Consider the following 25,505-nt stretch of genomic DNA (forward strand, 5'->3'; position numbering starts at 1 on the left):
GAACTTGGAAACATTCTAAATGTTTCCTGACTGAAGAATTGATAAGGAAATGTATTACATTTACACAATGGAGTGCTACATAGCAGAAAAAGCTGACATCTTGAATTTTGCATCATTTTGAGTGATGTAACACAGACATAGAAATATAATTATTACATGTACTCACTCATGAGTGGGTTTTTAATAAGAAACCAAAGAAAACCATCCTACAAACCACAATCCTGGAGAACTAAGTCAACAATGAGGACACTAAGAGAGACATACATAGATCTAATCTACATGGGAAGTAGAAAAAAACAAGTTCTCCTGAGTAAATTGGGAGCATGGAGACCTCATGGGAGGGTTGAAGGGCAGGGGAGAGGCAAAAAAAAGGAGCAGAGAAAAATGTAGAGCTCAATAAAAAACAATAAAATAAAAAAGCCACAGGTAAAAAATGGATATAAAGCAGGATCCACCCTTCTACTGCATACAAGAAGCACACCTCAACTCAAAAGGGAGATGTTACCTCAGAGTAAAAGACTGAGATAACATTTTTCAATCAAATGGACCTAAGAAAGCAGTTGGTAAAGACTTCCTAATATCTAACAAAATAGGCCTCAAACTAAAATTAATGAAAAGAAATGGAGATTGCTATTTCCTATTTATAAAAGTAAATGCCCGCCGGGCAGTGGTGGTGCACGCCTTTAATCCCAGCACTCGGGAGGCAGAGGCAGGTGGATCTCTGAGTTCGAGGCCAGCCTGGTCTACAAGAGCTAGTTCCAGGACAGGCTCTAGAAACTACAGGGAAACCCTGTCTCGAAAAAACCTAAAAATAAATAAATAAATAAATAAATAAATAAATAAATAAATAAATAAATAAAAGGAAATGCCCATTAAAATGAGTTTCAGCTCTGAACATTTATGACCCATATACAAGGGTACCCACATGTATAAAAGACATTGCTAAACCTTAATCATACATCAAACTACTACAAACTAGTGGGAGACTTTAACACCCCAATCTCACCATTGGGCAGGTCTTAGGGACATAAACTTAACAAAGAAATATGTGAACTAACTAATGTTATAATGCAAATGGCCTTATCAGACATCTATAGAATATTCCACTCTAAAATAAAAGAAAGTACCTTCTTCTCAGCATCTAATGGAACCTTCTCTAAAACTGATCACATACTCAGTCACAAAACAAGTTTTATTAAATGCAAAAAGTGGAATAACCCCATGTATCTTATCAGATGACCATGACTTAAATTAGAATATAACAACAACACAATTTACAGAAAACCTACAAATTCTTGGAAATTGAATAATACTAAACTGAATTACAACTGTGTCAAGGAAGAAATAAAGAAACAAATTAAAGACTTCCTATTTAATAGGCAATGGCAATGATAATATGCTTATCAAAATCATAAAAATGGGGCAGGTAGAACCTGACAAAGCAGTACTGCAGAACATGGGATGTGACCAGGGAAAGAGCCAACATTCAAGGGGAAGTACGTAACATTCTAAACCATTAGATAAAGTTATTAAACATCTCTGAATCCTGGATTCACCAATTCTCCTCATCTGCTCTCTTTTGTGATAAACAACTTTGGGGATGCCCAGATTTGTTTGAAAGCAAAGGTGGGGCATGCTGCCTTCCTGTTCAGTGCCTGTCTTCTATAGAAATTTCTATGTGGTCTGTTAGCAGGTAATTTTGTGGAATTGACTCTATATAAATTTGACTATTAGAACAAAGAATGAATGCCATTTCTCGAAGGACTCTTGGTGTGGAGGAATGGAGCAAGGTCATTCTACTGCCTGTGCAGAGGTTACACTCCTGAGGTGTTCTGGGAATGAATCCCCTTTTGAAGGGAAAAATCATGGCGTTACAAGGGTTTTACAGATATAACAATGACTTTTCCAAAAATCAAGTGTTTCTGCAGTTCTGCAAAATGGGTTATTCCATGTGGACATGAACTTATGCAGTTTTCGTGGATCTGCCTATTGGTCTGTTAGCTGTACATTCACTGTATAGTCTTGTGGGCTCCAACAGAAAAAAAAAAACAAATGTACAACATACCCAAACTTATGGGACACTATGGAATACTGCTAAGAGCAAAATTTATTGCAGAGCACTGAGTACCTACATAAAGAATTTGGAGCAATCTCATACTAGCTACTAAACAGGACATGTAAAAGCTCTAGAACAAAAGAAGCAAACTCAGCCAAGAGGAGTAGCAGTCAGAAGTTAATCAAATTGAGGGCTGAAATCTATAAAATAAAAACAAAGAGAACAATATATAAATCAATAAAACAGAGATGGTTCTTTGAGAAAATCAACAAGATAGACAAACAAGACAAGGTCCATTCTTTCCATACTTATTTAATATAATACTGGAAGCTCTAGCTAGAGCAATAAGACAACAAATAGAGATCAAGCGGATACAAATCGGCAAAGAAGGAGTCAAACTTTTGCTGTTTGCAGATGATATAATGGTATATGTAAGTAACTCCAAAAATTCTCCCCAGGAACTCCTACAGCTGATAAACACCTTGAGTAATGTGGCAGGATAAAAGATTAACTCAAAAAACCAGTAACTTTCCTATACACAGATGTTAAATGGACTGAGCAAAAAAATAGAGAACCATCACCCTTCACAATAGCCACAAACAGCATAAAATATGTTGGAGTAATTCTAACTAAACTCCTGAGAAACCTTTATGACAAGAACTTTAAGTCTTTGAAAAAAGAAATTGAAGAAGCTATCAGAAAATGGAAAGATCTCCCAAGCTCTTTGATAGGTACAATCAACATAATAAAAATTGCAATCTTACCAAAAGTCATCTACAGATTCAATGTTATCCCCATCAGAATCTCAACACAATTCAACACAGACATAAAAAACAATGCTCAACTTCATATAGAAAAAAATAAAGAATCCAGGAAAGCTAAAACAATCCTATACTACAAAGAAACTTTTAGAGGCATCACTACCCCTAATTTCTATAGAGCCACAGAATAAAAGCAGCTTGGTAGTAGCATAAAAACAGACTTGTGAATCAATGGAATAAAATTGAAGACCCTGACCTACATCCACACACCTATGAATACCTGATTTCTGACAAAGAAGCTAAAATGGTATAATGGAAAAAAGAAAACATCTTCAACAAATGGCAAAACTGGATGGCAGCATGTAGAAGAATCCAAATAGATCCATATCTATCCCCATGCACAAGACTCAAGATCTTAACATAAATGCACTTACTAGGAGAGAAAGTGGCAAGTACAGTTGAATGTGTTGTCACAGAAGACCACTTCCTAAATATAATACTTATAGCACAGATACTCAGCTTAATAATTAATAAATGTGTCATTCTAAAATTGAAATATTCTGTAAGTCAAAGGACAGACATAATAAATAAAACAAAGCAGCAGCCTATAGAGTGGGAAAAGATCTTCACAAACTCCATCTGACAAATAGCTGATCTCCAAAATATATAAAGACCACATGAAACTAGGCATCAAAATATTAAATAATTCTATTTAAAAGTGAGGTACAGACTGAGGGGCCAATGACAGTGGCACTGGGATTTGTCTCTAATACATGTACTGGCATTTTAGGATCCTACTCTCTTTGGATGTATACCTTGTTCACCCTAAATGTAGTAAAAAGGGCCTTTGACTTTTCACAGGGCAGGGTGCCTTGCCCTCTCTTAGGATTGGAGGGGGTTCATGGAGGGTGTGTGGAGGGACTGGGAGAAAGTTAGAGGAGGGGAGGGAGTGGGAATTTATATTGATATTTTTAAAGTAATAAAATAATAATAATAATAATAATAATAATGAGGAGGAGGAGGAGGAAGAAGAAGAAGAAGAAGAAGAAGAAGAAGAAGAAGAAGAAGAAGAAGAAGAAGAAGAAGAAGAAGAAGAAGAAGAAGAAGAAGAAGAAGAAGAAGAAAAGTGAGGTACAGATCTTAATAGAGAATTCTCAGTTGAAGAATGTCAAATGGCTGAAAGACATTTAAGGAATTGCTCAACATCTTTAGTCATCAGGGAAATGAAAAAAATAACTCTGAGATGCCATCTTATACATGTCAGAATGACTAAACTCAAAAATACTGGTGATAGTTTATGTGGGAGAGGATGTGGAGTAAGGAAAACATTCTTCCATTGCTGGTGAGAATGCAAACTCATCTAACCTATTTGGAAATCAGTATGGTAGTTTCTTAGAAATTTGGGAGTTAATCTATCTCAAGACCCAGCAATATCATTCTTGGGCATATACCTGAAAGATGTTCAATCATTCTACAAAGACACTTGCTCAACGTGGATAACTGAATCCACAGAAAGCCCGAGAAAGCTTGGGAAAGAATAAAGTAAGGCATGTTTTCTTGGTCACAGCAATTTCTCGGGTCTGTTCTGCTTGCTACAAGCAAACACTCTCATCTAAGAGAGGCTTCCTGACTCAGCTTTAGCTGCAAAACTGTGCAGCTCTTTTAAGAGGTCCTGCCACGAAACACTTAAATGGTGTTGATAAAAAGCTGAACGTGTTTTTCGGCTTTCAGCTGTAGCAGGAAAAAGGTTGTGCTGTTTTAAAATGCTGGCTTTCTGGGCTGTCCTGCCGCTGCAAACTCTGACTCTTTGAAGCAGGAGGGCCGGCTACAGAGAGAGGACTTGAGTGTTGTCTGTGGACATACTTTTGCAGCTTGCTTGCTGGCAGGGACCTTGAAACACTGTAGAGTTGTGGCGATAAACTAGTCTCTGGCCGGTACCTCAGCCACAAGGCTGTAATTGCAGAAAGCTAAGGAATGGGCTGGATCCAGCCGTCAAAGTCATGGCTTTAGTCCTACTGATATTGCTCAGTAAATTAAAGACTCATGTGGTTAGAAAAAGAGAGATATATACAATAAATAGAGATTCAGATGAAGAAAACCTCTAAATGTTTTACAATGTGTTAAAAATATACGCAAGCTAAAGGTTAAAGTTCTTAAAAGTAAAAAAGTAAAAAGGAAGTAGCTAGGGTGTGGTGGTACACACCTTTAATCCCAACACTTGTGATTGACCTCTGTGACTTCAAGGTGTGGCAGGACACACCTTTAATCCCAATGCCTGGGAGGCAGAGACAGACAGATCTCCATGAGTTCAAGGTGTTGTAGCACACACCTTTAATCCCAGCACTTGGGAAGCAGAGATAGTGGATCTCTGTGAGTTCAAGGACAGCCTGGTCTAAAGAGTCATTCCAGAACAAAGATATAGAGAGAAACTGTCTCAAAAAATAAAAGTAAAAATAAATGAAATAGAGGTTAAAATAAAGCTGCACAAAGATGGAAAATACACAGAGAACCTTGATACGGTATGCTATTATGCTCTCTTTGAATTGTTTGAATGTTGAGGAAGGAGCAACAGCTGCTAAAAGAGATTTGTTTATAAATGCTGCTGAATTAATCCAATATAGATATTTCGAAAATACCTTGACTTCAGAATTTGGATCTAAGGATATGATACTTTGGAAAAGAGATTCTTCTTTTGTTTTTACAGAAAATGAGACCCATTGGATTGCTTTTATCCCAATATGGTATGATAGACCACGACCTCCTGAAAGGTTGCTGTGAACACCTTCAGAAAATTGCTTCACCCAACTGATGACTGAGATGAACCTGGCACACAGGTTACACCATGAAAGATCTGATTAACAGCGTCCCCATTCAGCAGGAAGCAGTTTGGAGAGAAATAACTGCGCCCATATTCCCAAATATTGTTTATAAATGTTCTTTTACATTTAAAGAGGGATATGATATAGATATGAATAATTTGCATTGATATGGATTTTGCTTTAGTGATACAATTTTGTTATAAGTATATGTATTTCTGATAGTAATTAAGGTATTATGATTGTGTAGTTCATTTTAAAAATGTAATGTATATTTAGAAAATATAGGTTGTTAATGAATAATCATTGATAATAGTAAAGCTTGTAGTCATGTTAGTTAGATTTTATATATATATATATATATATATATATATATATATATTTCAGTTAGATAGGCATTCCTAATATCTTTCAAAGACTACAGAATATGGCATTTTAATGTTTTAATAACTTAGAACTTTTCATGACAATGATACTGCTTTTGTGTTACACAAAATTTTTTGAATGCTAGAATTTTTATGATTTTATGTAAAATACCAAATCATACACAACTTTAAAAGTCTCTCCTGAGCCGGGCGGTGGTGGCGCATGCCTTTAATCCCAGCACTCGGGAGGCAGAGGCAGGCGGATCTCTGTGAGTTCGAAGCCAGCCTGGTCTACAAGAGCTAGTTCCAGGACAGGCTCTAAAAAAAAAGCTGCAGAGAAACCCTGTCTCGAAAAACCAAAAATAAATAAATAAATAAATAAATAAATAAATAAATAAAAGTCTCTCTTAGTAATCCCATGGAACCAGAGACATTTGATCCTATGACAGAGGAGTTGGCAGTCATAACAGTATTCCCATAACTAGATATTTCTTTGAATATTGATTTGAGGGACACCAATAGCTCAGAATACAACCACATCTGTTAGTCATGAGTCTAAATAATATACCTGAGTAATAGAAAATGAAGAACTCAAGCCTTTACTCACATGGGAGCTTCATTCCCACTGGATAACCTGCATGGTGCTGGAAAGTACTATGCACACAAATCAAAGAGAAATATCATCATCTAATCTCACTCAACAGCAAATTCCAACATTTATCATAAAACCTGACCTGGCAAGACATGACCACTGGGGCAAGGGTGGAAGGAATAGTTATTGAGTTACCAACTGTTTCCTGATCTCATCATATACTAGGATCTAATGCCCACTATATGGGAAGAAATCTGTACCAACAATACAGAACTAGCAACCTGTAGTTAGATAGATTATAGATTTTAGTGGAAAAATCTAACACTATCATTCTACTAAATGCACATAATATTAAAAGAACTTCTAATTACTTATTTCTGCTGCAGGAGCTCCTTCTGCTCCTTCAGCCAATAGCCTTTAAGATATCAGCCCACTTGGCTGCAGTAGCTGTGTGCTCTCTAGTTGCTTTGGACTCCACTTCTGGCTACCAGACTCTTTTCCTGGTTGTGCAGAGGGTTATTGTCTAGGATGGTGATCTGTAAGTTTTTCCCTTTAAATAAATAACCCTTTTATTAATCATAATTCCAAACTGGTGTGGGATTGTTTGTGACTTACTTCTTTACCTAGTGCCCAATGTTTGGTTTTAGAACCACCCCCTAACTCCCCAATCCCCATCCCCATACTTGCCATCCCCTCCCCGCCCCCGCTTAGGCTGCTTGCCACCAGCTTGGCTTGACTTGAGCCCTCCCTCAGCCACAGCCTGTGCCTGGAGCCATCAGTTTAATATAGAATCTCGTGCATTGGCTTTTCTTGCTGCAGTTCTTTACACGCCTCAGATTGGCTTCAAGTCCCCACATGCCCTATCATTTGCCTTCTGAAGTGGATTTAAACTCCATGCTTTCCAGGATCCATGGGCCTGGACAGTCTCTGCCTGCCTGGTTTGATCTTTTCTGAGTGGTTTTCAAATCCCCCCGTGCAGCTCGGCGCTTTGGCAACAGGAGTCAGAGCGCAAGGGCAAGCTGATTGCCGAACACTCCCTTGGGACAAAAACTCCCTGTGAAGTCCCAGTGGCTCAAATAGTCACGCTGTTTGAAATCCCTGCCACAACTGAGTGGAGCGCTGACATAGCAGCGTTTGCAGAGTGACCCTTTGTCCCAGCATAGGGACGCTGGGTGTGCAGTTCTCGCAGCAGCTGTGTTATGACCCCATGCATCGAGTTGGAGTGGAGAGCAGGGCAGGAGTCCAGTGTGAACCATGCTGTTTATCAGCCATTAGAAGCTCCCTGAGTTTTTGTGCCCTGTGCCTGGACTCTGGGTTTTCTCTCTCTGTGTACTATATCTAACCTCTCGAATGACTCATTTCTCCCCTGTTTGTAAAGAAATATCAGGGCAGATTTTAATAAAAGGATTTGTTGTGACAGTGTTATATCAGTCATGACTCAGAAACAGTGACATATGCTGGTTAACAGGTAAAATAGCTGGTTTCGTTTTTTAATGGGACTCTTGCTATGGTTTTTGCTGCCACTGTGGAAGAAATCATAAGAAGCCTATATGCCTATGGAAATACCTCAATTTACTGGTTACTAGGTTTCATTTTTCTTCTTCGTATTATATTATTATGGAAGGATATGACATTAACTGATAGGATTAATACTATGTTAGGCAAAATTGACTCCATATCTAAGGGTACTAGGAACTTACCTGAGAGGGTCCAGGTTGTTGAATTTGATATTCAGAAGTTATCTCAAAGTTTTGATAAGGTGACAGAGAGAATATACCTCCAGGATGGCAATTTACATGATGTTCAGGAGCATTTCAAGGAGGAGATGTTATCTTTGAAAGGAAACATTAAGACCTTGGAATCGCAGGTGCAGAATGGGGACAAGAAAATTGATACCATAGGGAAATCACTAGAAACATTTGCAGGTTAGGAGATTCAGGCTTTATGAGAAATCATGATGAAGAGATTTGAAATGATTAAGGAAATTATTGGAGCTGATGATCAGGGTGAGAAGACACAAGGGCAGGATACACTGTCACCACTGGCTGTCAGAACCGATTAACCCAGGATTTTAGCAACATACTCTGTTATTTACTCTGACAAACCATCAACTTCTAAAGGCTCAAAGGGAGTCAAAGAAGGTAGATGGATGCCAATAGGGATGAATGATCTAAAAAAATTAAGCACACTGTCATTACTTATGGCGTGCACTCTACATTTGTTAAGGAAATAATAAGAACTTGGGCGTCTAGTGTCAGGGCTACTTCCCATGATTTCTCCCAGTTAGCATCCGCGGTGTTAGAAAATGGACCTTCCGACTCCCTCACTCCCGACACTTTCTAGTCTTCCGGCTGGGGCTAGTCTCCCTAGCTACTGCCTCCATCTTCCGACCTCACCCAGCCTGCACCCAGGAAAACCGTCCCTTCTTCCTCCCCACTTCGGGTTCATAACATCTCCAGCTTAGCCCGATCAGGGCGCTGGGACTGCGTAGGGAGTGCAACGGACGGGAGTTTCTTTGTTTCAATAGCCAGCCTGCAGCAAGGTAGGCCCTCTCTGGAACTCCCTGGCCAGCAAAGACACTGGATATTAGGACCAGAAGACACATCTGGGAGGTGAGTGACTTCCTGACCCCTAGGCAGCAGCCTGGGAGATGGAGCACAGCCACTCCCTGACACCCGACACTTTCTAGTCTTCCAGGTGGGGCTAGTCGCCCTAGCTACTGCCTCTATCTTCTGACCCCACCCAGCTTGCACCCAGAAAAACCGTCCCTTCTTCCTCCCCACGTTGGGTTCATAACATCTCCAGCTCAGCCTGATCAAGGCGCTGGGACTGCGTAGGGAGTGCAACCCGCGGGCAGGAGTTTCTTTGTTTCAATACCCTGCCTGCAGCAAGGTAGGCCCTCTCTGGAACTCCCTGGCCAGCAAAGACACTGGATATTAGGACTAGAAGACACATCTGGGAGCAAAGACACTGGATATTAGGACCGGAAGACACATCTGGGAACAAAGACACCAGATATTAGGACCAGAAGACACATCTGGGAGCAAAGACACCAGATCTTAATACCAGAAGACACATCTGGGAGGCGTCCCGCAGCTACCAGGAATCCCTGATTCAGTGCTGTGGAGTCGCGTCTGGATGGCCTTACCTAGTGTATTCAAGTGTCCTGACCCTGTACCAAGGCCACCTACCCAGAGGGGTGAAAGGCTGTCCTCCAGGCAGGTCAATGGAGCCCAGCAAGAGAGTGTGGGCTCCTTCAGATTGTGCTGCAAGGAATAGCTCCTGCTCCGGCACTGAGGAGATCCACCCAGACTCAGTCACAGCAAAGACTGGACCAAGACACCAAGTTTCTCATAGCTCCATTTGAAGGAAGAGATGGGCAGGCTCCAATGCAAGAACTCCTCCAACAACCCGAAAGGCAACATGACATCACCAGAATCCAGGCATCCCGACACAACAAGAATTGAACACCCTATTCCAGAAGAAATAGAAGAAATCGACCTTAAACAGTACTTTATGAAAATAATAGAGGACCTTAAACAGGAGGTAAAAATCTGCCATAAAGAAATGGAGATGACAAACAAAAAGGTAGACAAAATGAATAAATCTCTCAAAGATACCCAAGAAAAACAAGAAAATCAAGAAAAAGCAATAAAACAGGTAAGGGAATCAGTACAAGACCTGAAAAATGAAATGGAGGTAATGAAGAAAACACAATTTGAGGGAAGACTGGAAATGGAAATTCTGAGTAAACGAACAGAAACTACAGAGACAAGTATTACCAACAGAATACAAGAGATGGAAGAAAGAATCTCGGACTCTGAAAATACTATAGAGGAAATAAACTCACAGCTTAAAGAACAAAACAAATCCAACAAATTCTTAACACAAAACATCCAGGAAATCTGGGACACCATGAAAAGATCAAACCTAAGAATAATTGGGGTAGAAGAAGGAGAAGAATGACAACTCAAGGGCCCAGAAAATGTATTCAACAAAATTATAGAAGAAAATTTCCCCAACCTAAAGAAGGATGTTCCTATGAAGGTACAAGAAGCCTACAGAACACCAAATAGACTGGATCAAAAGAAAGCATCCCCATGCAATATAATAATCAAAACACAAAACATACAGAATAAAGAACAGATATCAAGAGCTGCAAAGGAAAAAGGTCAAGTAACATATAAAGGGAAACCTATCAGAATTACACCTGACTTCCCACTGGAAACCATGAAAGCCAGAAAGTCTTGGAGAGATGTGCTACAGACACTAGGGGATCATGGATGCAGGCCCAGACGAGTATACCCGGCAAAGCTAGCATTCACCATCAATGGAGAAAACAAGATATTCCAGGACAAAAACAGATTTAAACAATACGTAGCCACAAATCCAGCCTTGCAGAAAGTAATAGAAGGAAAATCACAAACCAAGGAGTCCAACAATGCCAACAATAACTCAGGAATCTAGCGACCCTTCACCAGCACAACTAGAAGAAGGGAAACACACAAAATCTACTACAAAAAAAAAATGACCAGAGTTAAAAATCACTGGTCATTAATATCACTTAATATCAATGGACTCAATTCACCTATAAAAAGGCTCAGGATAAGAGATTGGATATGAAAACAGGATCCAACATTCTGCTGTTTACAAGAAACACACCTCAACCACAAAGACAGACACCTACTCAGAGTAAAGGGTTGGGAAAAGGTTTATCAAGCAAATGGACCTAAGAAACAAACGCGTGTGGCCATACTAACTTCTAACAAAGTTGACTTCAAACTAAAATCAGTCAGAGGAGATGGAAAGGGACACTTTATACTCATAACAGGAAAAATCCTTCAGAATAAAGTCTCAATCCTGAATATCTATGCCCCTAATATTAAAGCACCCACTTATGTAAAAGAAATACTTCTAGAACTCAAGGCAGCCATCAAACCACACACACTAATAGTAGGAGACTTCAACACTCCTCTCTCACCAATGGACAGGTCAATCAGACAGAAACCTAACAGAGAACTGAAAGACTTAATAGAGGTAATGAACCAAATGGACTTAACAGACATCTATAGAACATTCCACCCAAATAGGAAAGAATATACCTTCTTCTCTGCAGCTCATGGAACCTTTTCGAAAAATTACCATATACATGGTAACAAAGCAAACTTCCACAGTTACAAAAAATATTAGTAACCACCTGTGTCTTATTGGATCACCATGGATTAAAATTAGAATTTAACAACAATGCTACCCCCAGGAAGCCCACAAATTCATGGAAGCTGAACAGTCAACTACTGAACCACACCTGGGTCAAGGAAGAAATAAAGAAAGAAATTAAAGTATTTCTTTAAAGAAATTAAATTAAAATTTAATTTAAATTTAAATTAAATAATAAAATTTAATTAAATTAATTTAATTTAATAAATAAAATTTAAATTTAAATTAAAGTATTTAATGAAAACAAAGACACAACATACTCAAACCTATGGGACACAGTGAAAGCAGTGCTAAGAGGGAAGTTCATAGCACTAAGTGCCCACTTAAAGAAAACGGAGAAAGCACTCATTGGAGACTTAACAGCATACCTGAAAGCTCTGCAAAAAAAAGATGCAGATTCACCTAGGAGGAGTAGAAGACTGGAAATAATCAAACTGAGGGCAGAAATCAACAAAATGGAAACACAGAAAACAATCCAAAAAAATCAATGAAACAAAAAGCTGGTTCTTGGAGAAAATCAACAAGATTGACAAACCCCTAGCCAAACTAATCAAATGGCAGAGAGAGAACACACAAATTAATAAGATCAGAAATGAAAAGGGGGACATAACCACAGACACAGAGGAAATTCAGAGAATCATTAGATCTTACTACAAAAGCCTGCATGCCACAAAATTGGAACATGTAAAAGAAGTGGACATTTTTTAGATAAGTACCATATACCAAAGTTAAACCAGGACCAGATGAACGCTCTAAATAGTCCTGTTAGTCGCGAAGAATTAGAAACTGTTATCAAAAACCTCCCTACTAAAAAGAGCCCAGTACCTGATGGTTTCAATGCAGAATTCTACCAGAACTTCCAAGAAGACCTAATACATATACTCCTTATGGAATTTCATAATATAGAAACAGAAGAATCGTTGCCAAATTCCTTTTATGAAGCTACAATTACCCTGATACCTAAACCACACAAAGACTCAACCAAGAAAGAGAATTACAGGCCAATCTCACTCATGAACATTGATGCAAAAATTCTCAATAAAATACTGGCCAACCGAATCCAAGAACACATTAGAAAAATTATCCACTATGATCAAGTAGGCTTCATCCCAGAGATGCAGGGCTGGTTCAACATATGAAAATCTATCAATGTAATCCATGATATAAATAAACTGAAGGAAAAAAAAGCATATGATCATCTCATTATATGCTGAAAAAGCATTTGACAAAATCAACAAACACCTTTATGATAAAGGTCTTGGAGAGATTGGGAATACAAGGGTCATTCCTAAATATAATAAAGGCTATTTACAGCAAGCTGACAGCTAACATCAAATTAAATGGAGAGAAACTCAAGGCCATCCTGCTACATTCAGGAACATGACAAGGCTGTCCACTCTCTCCTTATCTCTTCAATATAGTGCTTGAAGTTCTAGCAATAGCAATAAGACAACATAAGGGAATCAAGAGGATTCGATTTGGAAAGGAAGAAGTTAAACCTTCGTTATTTGCAGATGATATGATAGTGTACATAAGCGACCCCAAAAACTCCACCAAAGAACTCCTACAGCTGATAAACTCCTTCAGTAACATGGCAGGATACAAGATCAACTCCAGAAAATCGGTTGCCCTCCTATACACAAAGGATAAGGAAGCAGAGAGGGAAATCAGAGAAGCATCACCTTTCACGATAGCCACAAATAGCATAAGATAGCTGGGAGTAACTCTAACCAAGGAAGTGAAGGATTTATTTGACAAGAACTTTAAGTCTGTGAAGAAAGAAATTGAAGAGGATACCAGAAAATGGAAGGATCTCCCTTGCTTGTGGATTGCGGGGATCAACATAGTAAAAATGGCAATTCTACTAAAAGCAATCTATAGATTCAATGCAATCCCCATCAAGATCCCATCAAAATTTTTCACAGACCTTGAGAGGACAATAATCAACTTTATATGGAAAAAACAAGAAACCCATGATAGCCAAAACAATCTTATACAATAAAGGTACTTCTGGAGGCATTACCCTTCCTGACTTCAAACTCTATTACAGAGCTACAGTATTGAAAACAGCTTGGTATTGGCATAAAAACAGAGAAGTCAATCAATGGATTCACATAGAACACTTGGATCTTAACCCACAAACCTATGAACACCTGATTTTTGATAAAGGAGCCAAAAGTACACAATGGAAGAAAGAGGGCATCTTCAACAAATGGTGCTGGCATAACTGGATGTCAACCTGTAGAAGAATGAAAGTAAATCCCTATCTTTCACCATGCACAAAACTCAAGTCCAAATGGATTAAAAACCTCAATATTAATTGGAACACACTGAGCTTGATAGAGGAGCAATTGGGAAGTACTCTACAACAAATTGGCAAAGGAGACCTTTTCCTAGGTATAACCCCAGCAGCACAGACATTAAGGGAAACATGGAATAAATGGGACCTCCTGAAGCTGAGCAGCTTCTGTAAAGCAAAGGACACTGTCACTAAGACACAAAGGCAGACTACTGACTGGGAAAAGATCTTCACCAACCCTGCAACTGACAAAGGTCTGATCTCCAAAATATATAAGGAACTCAAGAGACTAGACTTTAAAATGCTAATTAACCCATTTAAAAATGGGGCTCTGATCTGAACAGAGAATTCTCAACAGAAGTTCAAATGGCCAAATGACACTTAAGGTCATGCTCAACCTCCTTAGCTATCAGAGAAATGAAAATCAAAACAACTATGAGATACCATCTTACACCTGTCAGATTGTCTAAAATCAAAAACACCAATGATAGCCTTTGCTGGAAAGGTTGTGGTGTAAGGGGTACACTCATGCATTGCTGGTTGGAATGCACACTTCTGCAACCACTTTGGAAAGCAGTGTGGCAGTTTCTCAGGAAATTCAGGATCAGCCTACCCCAGGACACAGTAATTACACTCTTGGGAATTTACCCAAGAGATGCCCAATCATACTACAAAAGCATCTGCTCAACTATGTTCATAGCAGCATTATTTGTAATAGCCAGATCCTGGAAACAACCTAGATGCCCTTCAGTGGAAGAATGGATGAAGAAACTGTGGAATATATACATGTTAGAATACTACTCAGCAGTAAAAAACAATGACATCTTGAATTTTGCATGCAAATGGATGGGAATAGAAAACTATTCTGAGTGAGGTAACCCCGACTCAAAAAGATGAACATGGGATGTACTCACTCATAATCGGTTTCTAGCCATAATTAAAGGACATTGAGCCTTAATTCGGGATCCTTGAGAAGACAATAAGAAGGTGAACCCAAAATAAAACACATAGTAATCCTCCTGGATATTAGAAGTAGACAAGTTTACTGGGCAAAAATTGGGAACTTGGGGTGGGGTGGCACGGGGCCAAGGGCAGATGGGGAGAGAAAAGTGTGAAGGGGATAATGGGGAGAGCTTGGGGGAATGGGATGTATGGGATATAGGAAGGGTGAATATGGGAGAAGGGAAGCATATATCTTAATTAAGGGAGCCATCTGAGGGTTGTCAAGAGACTTGGCTCTAGAGAGGTTCCCGGGTATCCAGGGAGATGCCCCCAGCTAGTTCCTTGGGCAGCTGAGGAGAGGGAGCAGGAAAAGGCCAGATCCTATAGCCACACTGATGAATTTCTTGCATATCACCATAGAACCTTCACCTGGCGATCGATGGAGAGAATGACAGAGCCCCACATTGGTGCACCGGACTGAGCTCCCAAGGTCCTGATGAGGAGCAGAAGGAGGGAGAACATGAGAAAGAAAGTCAGGACTGTGAGGGCTGCATTCACCCATGGAGATGGTGGGACAGAACTAATGGGAGATAACCAACTCTAGTTGGAACAGGACTGATGGAACATGCGACCAAACCAGACTCTCTGAATGTGGCAGAAGGTGGAGGCTGACTGAGAATCCAAGGACAATGGCCATGGGCTTGGATTCTACGGTGTGGACGGGCTCTGTGTGGGCCTTGTCAGCTTGGTTGCTCATGTACCTGGACCTGGGGGGAGTTGGGAGGACCTTGGACTTAACATAGAGTAGGGAACCCTGATGGCTCCTTGGCCTGGAGAGGGAGTGAGTGGGGTATGGGTGGAGGGGAGGGGAGGAAAGGAGGAGGAGGAGGGGAGGAGATGGAAATTTTCAATAAAAAAATAAATAAAACACGCACCAAAACAAAAAAAAAAAAATAAAATGGACCTTCCTTGATGTCTGGAATTTATTTCAAAGAAGAATCCAAATGTATGGAACAGCAAGAGAGAGCAAAGGGTGTGGAAGTTTCCCATGATCAAAATTAAACAAAACACGAGATGGGTTGACTGTATTGGGCCAGAAGGTCAAAGAGGAAAGCTAAGGCCATATGTATCTGATATTGCAATAAATTTATGGGGCCGTGACCTGCTACAGTAATGGAATACCCAGATTAGTATTCCTGAAGTCCCAGGAACTCACATAAAAGGATGTAATATGGTACTATGCACAAAGGTCACCAGCCATTCAGGCTGTACAAGAACATAAAGCAACTAATAAACTTTTAGAGGTACCAATAGCCCAAACTTTAAGATCACTAACTGAGAAGCCTATATGGGATAAACAATGGCCTCTAGCTGAAGATAAATTGCAGGCTTTAGAACAGCTAGTACAGGAGCAATTAGATGCTCAGCATAGTGAGGAGTCAACTAGCCCTTGGAATTCTCCTGTGTTTCTTGTAAAAACGAAATCTGGTATATAGAGAATGGTGACAGATCTAAGGGCTGTCAACAAGGTAATTAAACCTATGGGCCCTCTACAGTCTGGAATTCCTCTGCCTTCTCTGTTACCCAAAGGACGGCCTCTTATAGTTATTGATTTGAAGGATTGCTTCTTCACTATACCTTTACAAGAAAAGGATAGAGAAAAATTTGCCTTCACAATGCCTACTTATACTAACTCTCAGAATTTTTCCTATAGGAATTTTAATGCAGAGGGAAGATATTTTAGAATGGATATTTCTATCACCTAAACCAATTAAAAAATTAAAAAAAAAACTTATGTGGAAAATGTTTCTGAATTAATTATAAAAGATAAACAGACTTTGTCTACTAACAGGTATAGACCCAGCAGAAATTATAGTGCCTCGCACTATTGATGAAATAAAAAAAAGTTATGGAAAGACAATGAACCACGGCAAAGAACTTGTTTATTGTCTTAATCTTTAAGTTAGATAGGTATTAGTATTTGTAGATCAATAGTCATCTATGTTTGTCATATTTATAGTTAGACTAATCGGGTTCTTTAGATACATAGAGATTATATTCTGCATAAATTGATAATCTTCAACCTCTTCAAAGAACTGTAGAAAATGACATTTAAACTTAGAGTTCTGTGGTAGCGAGACACAATTCTTCCTGGGAACACTGATCTATTCCTGAGAGATTGTTGATCACCAGAGACACTTCACTTGGAGCTTGTCTTCTTCTTGCCAAAACCAGCTTCTGGGCAAGGAATTTCCCATACCTCAACTACTGACAAAATATATAGTATCCAGAAATGGATAAGCAGAACTGTCAAATCATGCCAAGACAGGGTAAGATGGTTTTGAAAATTTTCTTGCCTGTAAAAATAATCTGTCAATTATTCTAGACCTTAGCCAAAGTTGGTTTCTTCAACGTTGCAAATGTGACTTTGGGTGATTACTCTGGTAGCCAGTTGTCTCTGTGATTTGCTGCATGTTTTGGAAGTTGTTTGATTGTACTTTCTAATTTCTCTGGTAACATTATTTCCCTTCTTGATTTTAGATGGGGTTGAAGACTGGATAAATGTAGTTACTTATCTCTCATGACTTGACCAAGTTATTTATTATACAAGACTTAAGCTAGTTAGAATAGGATATTTGTTCTTATTGTACATAATTTTGTTGTAGGTTTAGAACTCTCTTACTTAAACAAAAGAGGGAGGTGCTGCAGGAGCTTCTTCCACTCCTTCAGCCAATAGCCTTTGAGATACCAGCCCACTGGAGCATGGTATCTTCACTTTAAAAAGCAGCGGCAGCCCTCCTCTCGTGTTCTTTTTTAATTATTTATTTATTAAAAATTTCCATCTGCTCCCCTCCTCCCATTTCCCTCCCACTACCCCCCACTCCCCCTTTCTTCTCCAGTCCTAAGAGAAATCAGGCTGCCCTGCCCTGTGGGAAGTCCAAGACCTTCCCCCCTCCATCCAGGTCTAGGAAAGTGTGCGTCCAAACAGACCAGGCTCCCAAAAAGCTAGTACATGCAGTAGAATCAAATCCCAGTGCCATTATCATTGGCTTCTCAGTCAGCCCATTGTCAGCCACATTCAGAGAGTCCAATCTGATCACATGCTCGTTCAGTCCCAGTCGAGCTGGCCTTGGAGAGCTCCCATTAGATAAGTCACAGCATCTCAGTGGGTGGACACACCCTTCGAACCTCTCATGCTCTTGCTTCGGACTTCAGTCCCAGGGACTAGACTCCTTTTCCTCGTCATGTAGATGGTGTTCTGTAAGTTTTTTTCCCTCAAATAAATAACGCTTTTATCAATAATAATTCCAAATTGGTTGGGATTATTTCATGTATTATTTCACACCTGTGAGAAAGTCATGATGATTTCTAGTTAAGACCAAATCATTTTTGGGCATGGGAACAACTATTTTAAATACCAAACTTATAATGAAGAATCAGGATTGTGGGATTCAGATCAATATGAGCTGCAAAATTCTGTGTTTTATTTTAAAGGAAACAACAACAAAACCTGTAGTATAAACACCCAAATTAACATTGTATAGGCTCTACAAAATTTGCCTCTCCCTTGCACAATTTCAAGACTCTACTCTTTAAAACAAACTTTTCTCTCTATCTCTCTCTGTCATACACACACACATACATACACACATATACATGCTTACAAATATTTGTCACACAATCTTACTGCTTTTATCTCATTAGACAATCCTTGTGAGCATAACTGTTAGGGAAGCAGGTAAGGTAAGTACAGATCTTTGGAGTTCTTAACATCTCCAGTGTCTCTTCCAAATTCACTCCTACTTTATTATCCTCCACTATGGAAGAGACCACCTAGAGTAGGCTCCACTTCTTTGTTGCCTCATCTTCAGTGGATTATGCAGATCTTCTCCATTAAATTCCCTTTAAACCAATTATCCCAAGTTTTCAGTGTCCAAATCCAGCAGGCATTCCCTTTGAACCAATCAGCCAAATCTTCCAGAAAAGTAAGTAGGCCAGTGATGCATGTATTTGGGTTTCAGATCTTTACTTCCTCTTCTTCTCCTTCATCCTCAGTTTCCCAGTAGCATCCCCAGCTAGACTACCTGTTGTGGTCTATCCTCTATACCTCTATTCCCAGAAGACTAAGCAGATCTTGATAGAGTAAGCTGTTTTATCTCTCCTGTAGAGGCCTCTTCTCCCAAGTCCATCTCAATTTCTTAGTCAGCTCCCAGTTCCTAGAAACATACTTTACCAGGTGCCCTAATGACTGACCATAACTATCAGGGTCCCTGAAGAATATCCTACCAAGCAATGCATATTCATAATATTCTCTAATAAAAGAGAGAAGACAACAGAAACCAAGGAGCATAGCACCATCTCAGCAAGGCAAGACTAGATATCATCACTTAGAATTATAATCATCACAAAGTTCTAGATGCCTAGAAGTGAGCATAAAAACATAACTAATGATAGTCAGAAAAAATGTCTCCAGTAGAGCACAGCAACAGTACCATAATAGTCGCGGAGAATTGCAACAGAGCTGAAGCACAGGGCAAAGACTTAGAATAGCCTTTATGAATATAATAGAGGTCCTTAAAGAGGGAATGAATATATCTCTTAAATAATCAATGAAAACAAAAGGAGTGGAAGGAAATGAATAAAACAGTTTAAGACTTTAATGTGTAAATAGAATCAATAATGAAAGACAAAAGTAATGGAAATCTAGAAATAAAAATTTTAGAAATACAAATGGGAATCCCAGATGTAAGCTTCACCAGGCAAATTCAAGCCATGGGAGAAAGCCTATAAGCATCACTTCTCCATAGCCTCTGCATCAACTCCTCTCTCTAGGGTGCCCTGTTTGTGTTACTGTCCTGGTTTCCTTCAATAATCAACAATGATATGAAAGTGCATGACAAATAAACCTCTTTCTCCCCAATTTGCTTTACCCTTATTTTATCACAGTAATAGTTACCCTAGCAAAGACAGTAAAGAAATTTACTCTGAAGATTAACAGAAGAGAAATGCATCACACTAGCCATAAACCCTTTGGTCTACAGTGCTATCCTATCTGCAAGATATGCCACTGCAAATGGTGGCACAAAGCTTATGGGAGTAGCCAACCCATATCTGCTTTGATACTTTAAGAGAGAGATCCTGTATCTCACACTGGTTGGATGATCAAGGACATGAGACCAAGCCTGGAATCTATGGTAAAACCAAGTAATAGCTTCTAAAATCAATAACAATAACAGCAGGATACCTAGAAAATGACATTTAATGATATTTTTCTATAATTGTAGATCAGTTCCTTGCTCAGCCATCTTCAAAAAAACCTCCTACAGCAAATGGAACACATACAGCAATCAAGAGCCACACATTAGAGAGAGAGAAAGAGAGAGAGAGAGAGAGAGAGAGAGAGAGAGAGAGAGAGAGATCCCTAAACAGGAATTATCCATCAAATCCCTCTGCTTAGGGCTCAGTGAACTCCATGGAGGAGGAGGCAGAAAGAGTGTAAAAACCAGGGGGAATTGAGGACAACAAGGAAGTAAGATCTTCTTAAACAACACAGTTGACATACATAAGAGCTCATAGATATTGGGGTAGCATTAACAGTACATGCAAAGGAGAAGTGCTCACATTGCCCTATCCATAATCCTGAAGCTATCAGCAATTATTAACCTCTTGCAAATGAAAATTTAGTTTTCTCTAAGGGAGTTTTACTGAGGAAAGAAACTACTTTTAATGGTAGTCTGTAGTAGAGGCACAATAGAAAACAAATTCAAAATCAAAACAATGTTTTTATTATATGTAAAAACTACAATTTATTTGAACATCTTATTACCAAGATTTAGTAGAAAGGCTTATATGCATTAATGGCCAATCATATTATGAGATTTAACAAACCACATATTATATATGTTATCTATGCAACAGCATTAAGTACATTAACACACATGCATATACATGTTTATATATATTTTATATTGGTGTCATATGTATATGTATATGTATGTGTATGTGTGTGTGTGTGTGTGTGTGTGTGTGTTAACCCCATTGAATGAGAATAATGACCATCAACCAAAGTCTTTGCTCAAATTAAGCTAGCTTTCTTTTCTGTCAGACAGAACTAGCTGCCTAAAGCAGGGTTTAAAAATATAGCATTGAACATAAGAAAAATTGAGACCCCCCCCCCCAAGAAAACTGTCATGAGATTTTCAAGGGTTAGGGAATTTCAGGGAAATTTTGGTGATGTAGGAAGTTGACTGAACATTTAAAAATATTTGTCAAAACACCCAATCTTATCAGCACACATTCAAAGTATGAATAAAAGTCCATAGGGTAGAGAACGTGTCCAATTTCAGAAACAGATTAAAGAACAGTCAACTAGAATTTTGCAACAAATAGAAAGGAACTAGTTTTGAATTTATAACAAAATGGCTTTCATCTTTAAGATAAGATCAAGCTGATGCATTACACACACATACACACACACATAGATAGATAGATAGATAGATAGATAGATAGATAGATAGATAGATAGATAGATAGATTGATAGAGTAATCATGGCCTTACATCTCAGATCCAATAATCTGTGTCAATTCTCTGCTGTGACAAAAAAACTAAGAACTAGTTAGAAGTAGTTAAGTATTTAAATAACTAAGCAGTTTAAATAGTTAAAATTACTAAGAAATAAATTTAGTTTGTTTGAGCCCTTGATTAATGGAATTCTGTGGGAAGTATGCATGGTAAGAAAACATTTTACCTTATAATAGTCAAGTAGGAATTCAGTGGATAGTTCTGAAGTATTAACATATCCTTCAAGGATACCTGTCCTGACCCAGGATTCTTGAACTAATTTGCCTCCTACAAATGTTACACTTGCTTCCAATCATTTCATAGGCTGGTTTCTATGCCATCAACATATGCCCAACACAAGAGTAATGTTGAGGATCCAATTTGTAACAACTGTTGTCTTAATATTGTTCATTAATTCTTAGTTATCATGAAATGAATACCTGTTAAACTTTGTAAATGTTAATACTATAAGCCTTAGTGATTATATTAGTGTGGGTTCTTTAGATGTGGGTCTCCTTCCTCAGGATTATGACCAGTGTTTCATGAGGGTGGAAGGAACAGAAGTGGGAAGAGGGTTTGTATGGCAGTGGATACAACAGAGATAGTCCTCCAGCAGACAAGTTCAGTGAGAAAACTCATTTCTTCCAGAGTATATGGAATACATAGGTTTGGGGACAGTATCTTGGAAATCACCTAATTCACATTAAATAGCCCAAAACAAGTTTCAGTAGGCTAACATAAGAGCCTAGCAACTCCAGAGGTTCTCAATGAAAATCCACTTACTGGTTCTTCTATTTTTTTTTTTTTTGAATGATGACTTTTCTTGGCTTGTCATTATACTAATTCAATGTTTACCTTTATGTCCATGCAGCTTTCTTTTTCCTATGTGTGACAATTTCCAGTCTTTTTGTCACTTTTTAATAAGAACATATGCTATTACATTTAGAGCCTGTGTACATTAAAGAATAAAATATTTCTCACCTCAAGATACTTAGCCACATCTGCAAAAGTTGTAAATGGAGACTACACTTCTATTTCCAGGCCACCCAGACTCAAAATATCACACAGAAACTATCTTAATTATAATATTGCTTGGCCGAAAGCTCAGGTGTATTTCTAGCTAGCTCTACATCTTAAATTAACCCATTTCTATTAGTCTAAGTATTGCCATGTGGTATTGCTTCATTTTCTACATGTCTTGATTCTTCAGTGGCTGGTTGGTGATTGTTTAACTTCACCTACTCTCTCTATATATATCTCTTCAGATTTCCTACCTGGCTTTAGTCTCCTAAGCCATTGGCCAAAAAAGCTTTATTCATCACCCAATAAAAGCAACATATATAAAGAAGGATATCCCACATCTATAGTGATGAGCAACAGGCTGTGTTCCTGCTGCCCAGATCCAGGCCGCCTGGCTAGCTTATGCCCCAAAATAACAACACACAAACTGTATTCATTTAAACATTGCCTGGCCCATTAGTTTCATCCTCTTACTCACATCTTGACTAACCCATATCTAATAATCATTGTTATAGAATTTTTTACAAAACTTCTCGAGCGAACCAAGCACATGATTGGTATGGTATTAGCTGTTATTCTTAGCCTCATTGCCCTTGCTACTGTAGCCACGGTCTCCAGCATGGCTCTGCATACTTCTTTGCAGACGAAACATTTTGTAGAGCAATGGCATAAAGATTCTCATGAGCTCTGGCTAGCTCAGACACAGATTGATACCCACTTGCAAGCACATATCAATATATTAAAACAGACTGTTAATTAGATTGGCAAAAAGGTGTTGGTCCTAGAGAAGGAGATATGGCTTAGGTGTGATTGGAATTCCACCACATTTTGTGTTACTAGTCTCTGGTACAATGATTCTGAGCATGATTGGCAACTTATACAGCAGTATCTTGAAGGAAATACTTCTGCTTCCAAAATTATTAACAACCTTCAATTAAACATTCAAGAAACATTTGGCTGACAGTTTGAACATGATGAGGTTCCAGCATTAGCGGAAGCTTTTCTGAAGCAGCTTGAAGGATTAGATCCACGAGGAATTGTGCAGAGTCTAACTCATACTGCAGGCGGTATGGGCATTGTGCTGTGCATTTTGCTGCATCTGGCTGTGATACTGTATTTAGTATTCATCTGGCCAACTCAAAATTCTATGGTTACTCTCTGGAAGGCTGTTTTGTTAAAAAAAAAAAAAAACTTAAAGAAAAAAGAAGGAAATTGTGAGGATTTGGAATCTGTGCTTTAGTTTGCAGGGAATTGTGCTGCCCTGGCTCTGGGGTAATTTGAGGACTGTGGCTGGGACACAGGTCAGCTATGGAATGCCAACGCTAGGAGAGGAAAACGTTCTTTTCCCCTGTTCCCTTGTCACAAGTTCTGAATGCCACAGAGTTTAAGGAAGTGGCTGCCCTGCAGCACAGTATACATACAATTGCTTTGCTCAGATATTTAGGATAGCTTAAATTAGATCTGAGACATTGAGATAATGTCTCTGGAGATTTTTGTGACCACACCACCTGATGGTATTTTTGCAGTAGTTTTGAAAATTCTTGCGACCACAACCCTAAGTAAATACATTGTGCTCTCTTGAAAGTGATTAGTTCACCCACTTATACTTCCTCTTTCCAATTATATCGTTGACTGAAGCAATTGTTTCAATAACGTATATAAAGGCCTCATAATAAACATGCAGCATGCAGTTGCAATTGCTGTTTTTGCTCTGCATCCCCTGTGTCCTGGTTTGTTTGAGACCCTTACCCAGGGACCACGTGCACTAGACTTCGACAATTAGACAGAAAAGTGAAGGTGATGTGGGATGTCCTGTATATGTGGTGCTTTTATTGGTTGATGAATAAATCTGTTTTGGCCAGTGGCTTAGCAGAGTACATCCAAGTGAGAAATCTGAGAAAAGATATATAGAAAGAATAGGCAGAGTCAGAGAGATGCCATGTAGTTCCCAAAGGAGAAAGATGCTGGAACCAGTAGGCCACAGCCTAATTGTCATACACAGGATAATAGAAATAGGTTAATTTAAGATGTAAGTTAGTTAATAGAAAGCCTGTCTAATATAGGAAAAATAGTGTTGTAATTAATATAGTTTCTGTGCAATTTTCAGGTCTGGGCAGCTGGGAAACAAAAGAACATTCTATGTTTACAGTCTGTGCAATGGGTAAGTGCAGAGCTTATTTGAAGTCCTGCTTGGACTAGTCTGTGAGGCCAGAACATCTCATCCATCAGCTTTGAAGCTTTTCATGATGCAGAAGTCTGAGGATGGTGTGGGAGGGTCTTCTGTTTTGTGTTGATTTCATTGGTTAATAAAGAAACTGCCTTGGCCATTTGATAGGCCAGCCCTTAGATGGGTGGAGTAGACAGAACAGAATGCTTGGAAGAAGAGGGAAGTGAGGCAATCACCATGCCTCTCCTCTCTGGGCTGTCACCATGAAGCCAGCCACCAGGTCAGACATGCTGAAACTTTCCTGGTAAACCACCACCTTGTAGTGCTACACTGATTATTAGAATTGGGTTAAGCAAGATATGAGAGTTAGCCAATAAGAGGCTAGAGCTAATGGGCTCTATTTAAATGAATGTATTTAAATGAATACAATTTGAGTGTTGTTATTTTGGGTGTAAAGCTAGCCATGTGGGATACGGGCAGGATGAAAAGCAGACCTGCTCATCTCATCACTACATAAGGAAATTGCAATAGAGGCACTCTGAAATGTTGGATTTCCTGGGCCACCCATTTTCACTTGTGTCCGGTCCCCTTCTTCCAAAAACACATAAAATTTCAAAGATAGCCGGGCAGTGGTGGCACACGCCTTTAATCCCAGCACTCGGGAGGCAGAGGCAGGCGGATCTCTGTGAGTTCGAGGCCAGCCTGGTC

Source organism: Arvicola amphibius, chromosome 11 (assembly GCF_903992535.2).
Source record: "Arvicola amphibius chromosome 11, mArvAmp1.2, whole genome shotgun sequence".
NCBI lineage: Eukaryota > Metazoa > Chordata > Mammalia > Rodentia > Cricetidae > Arvicola > Arvicola amphibius.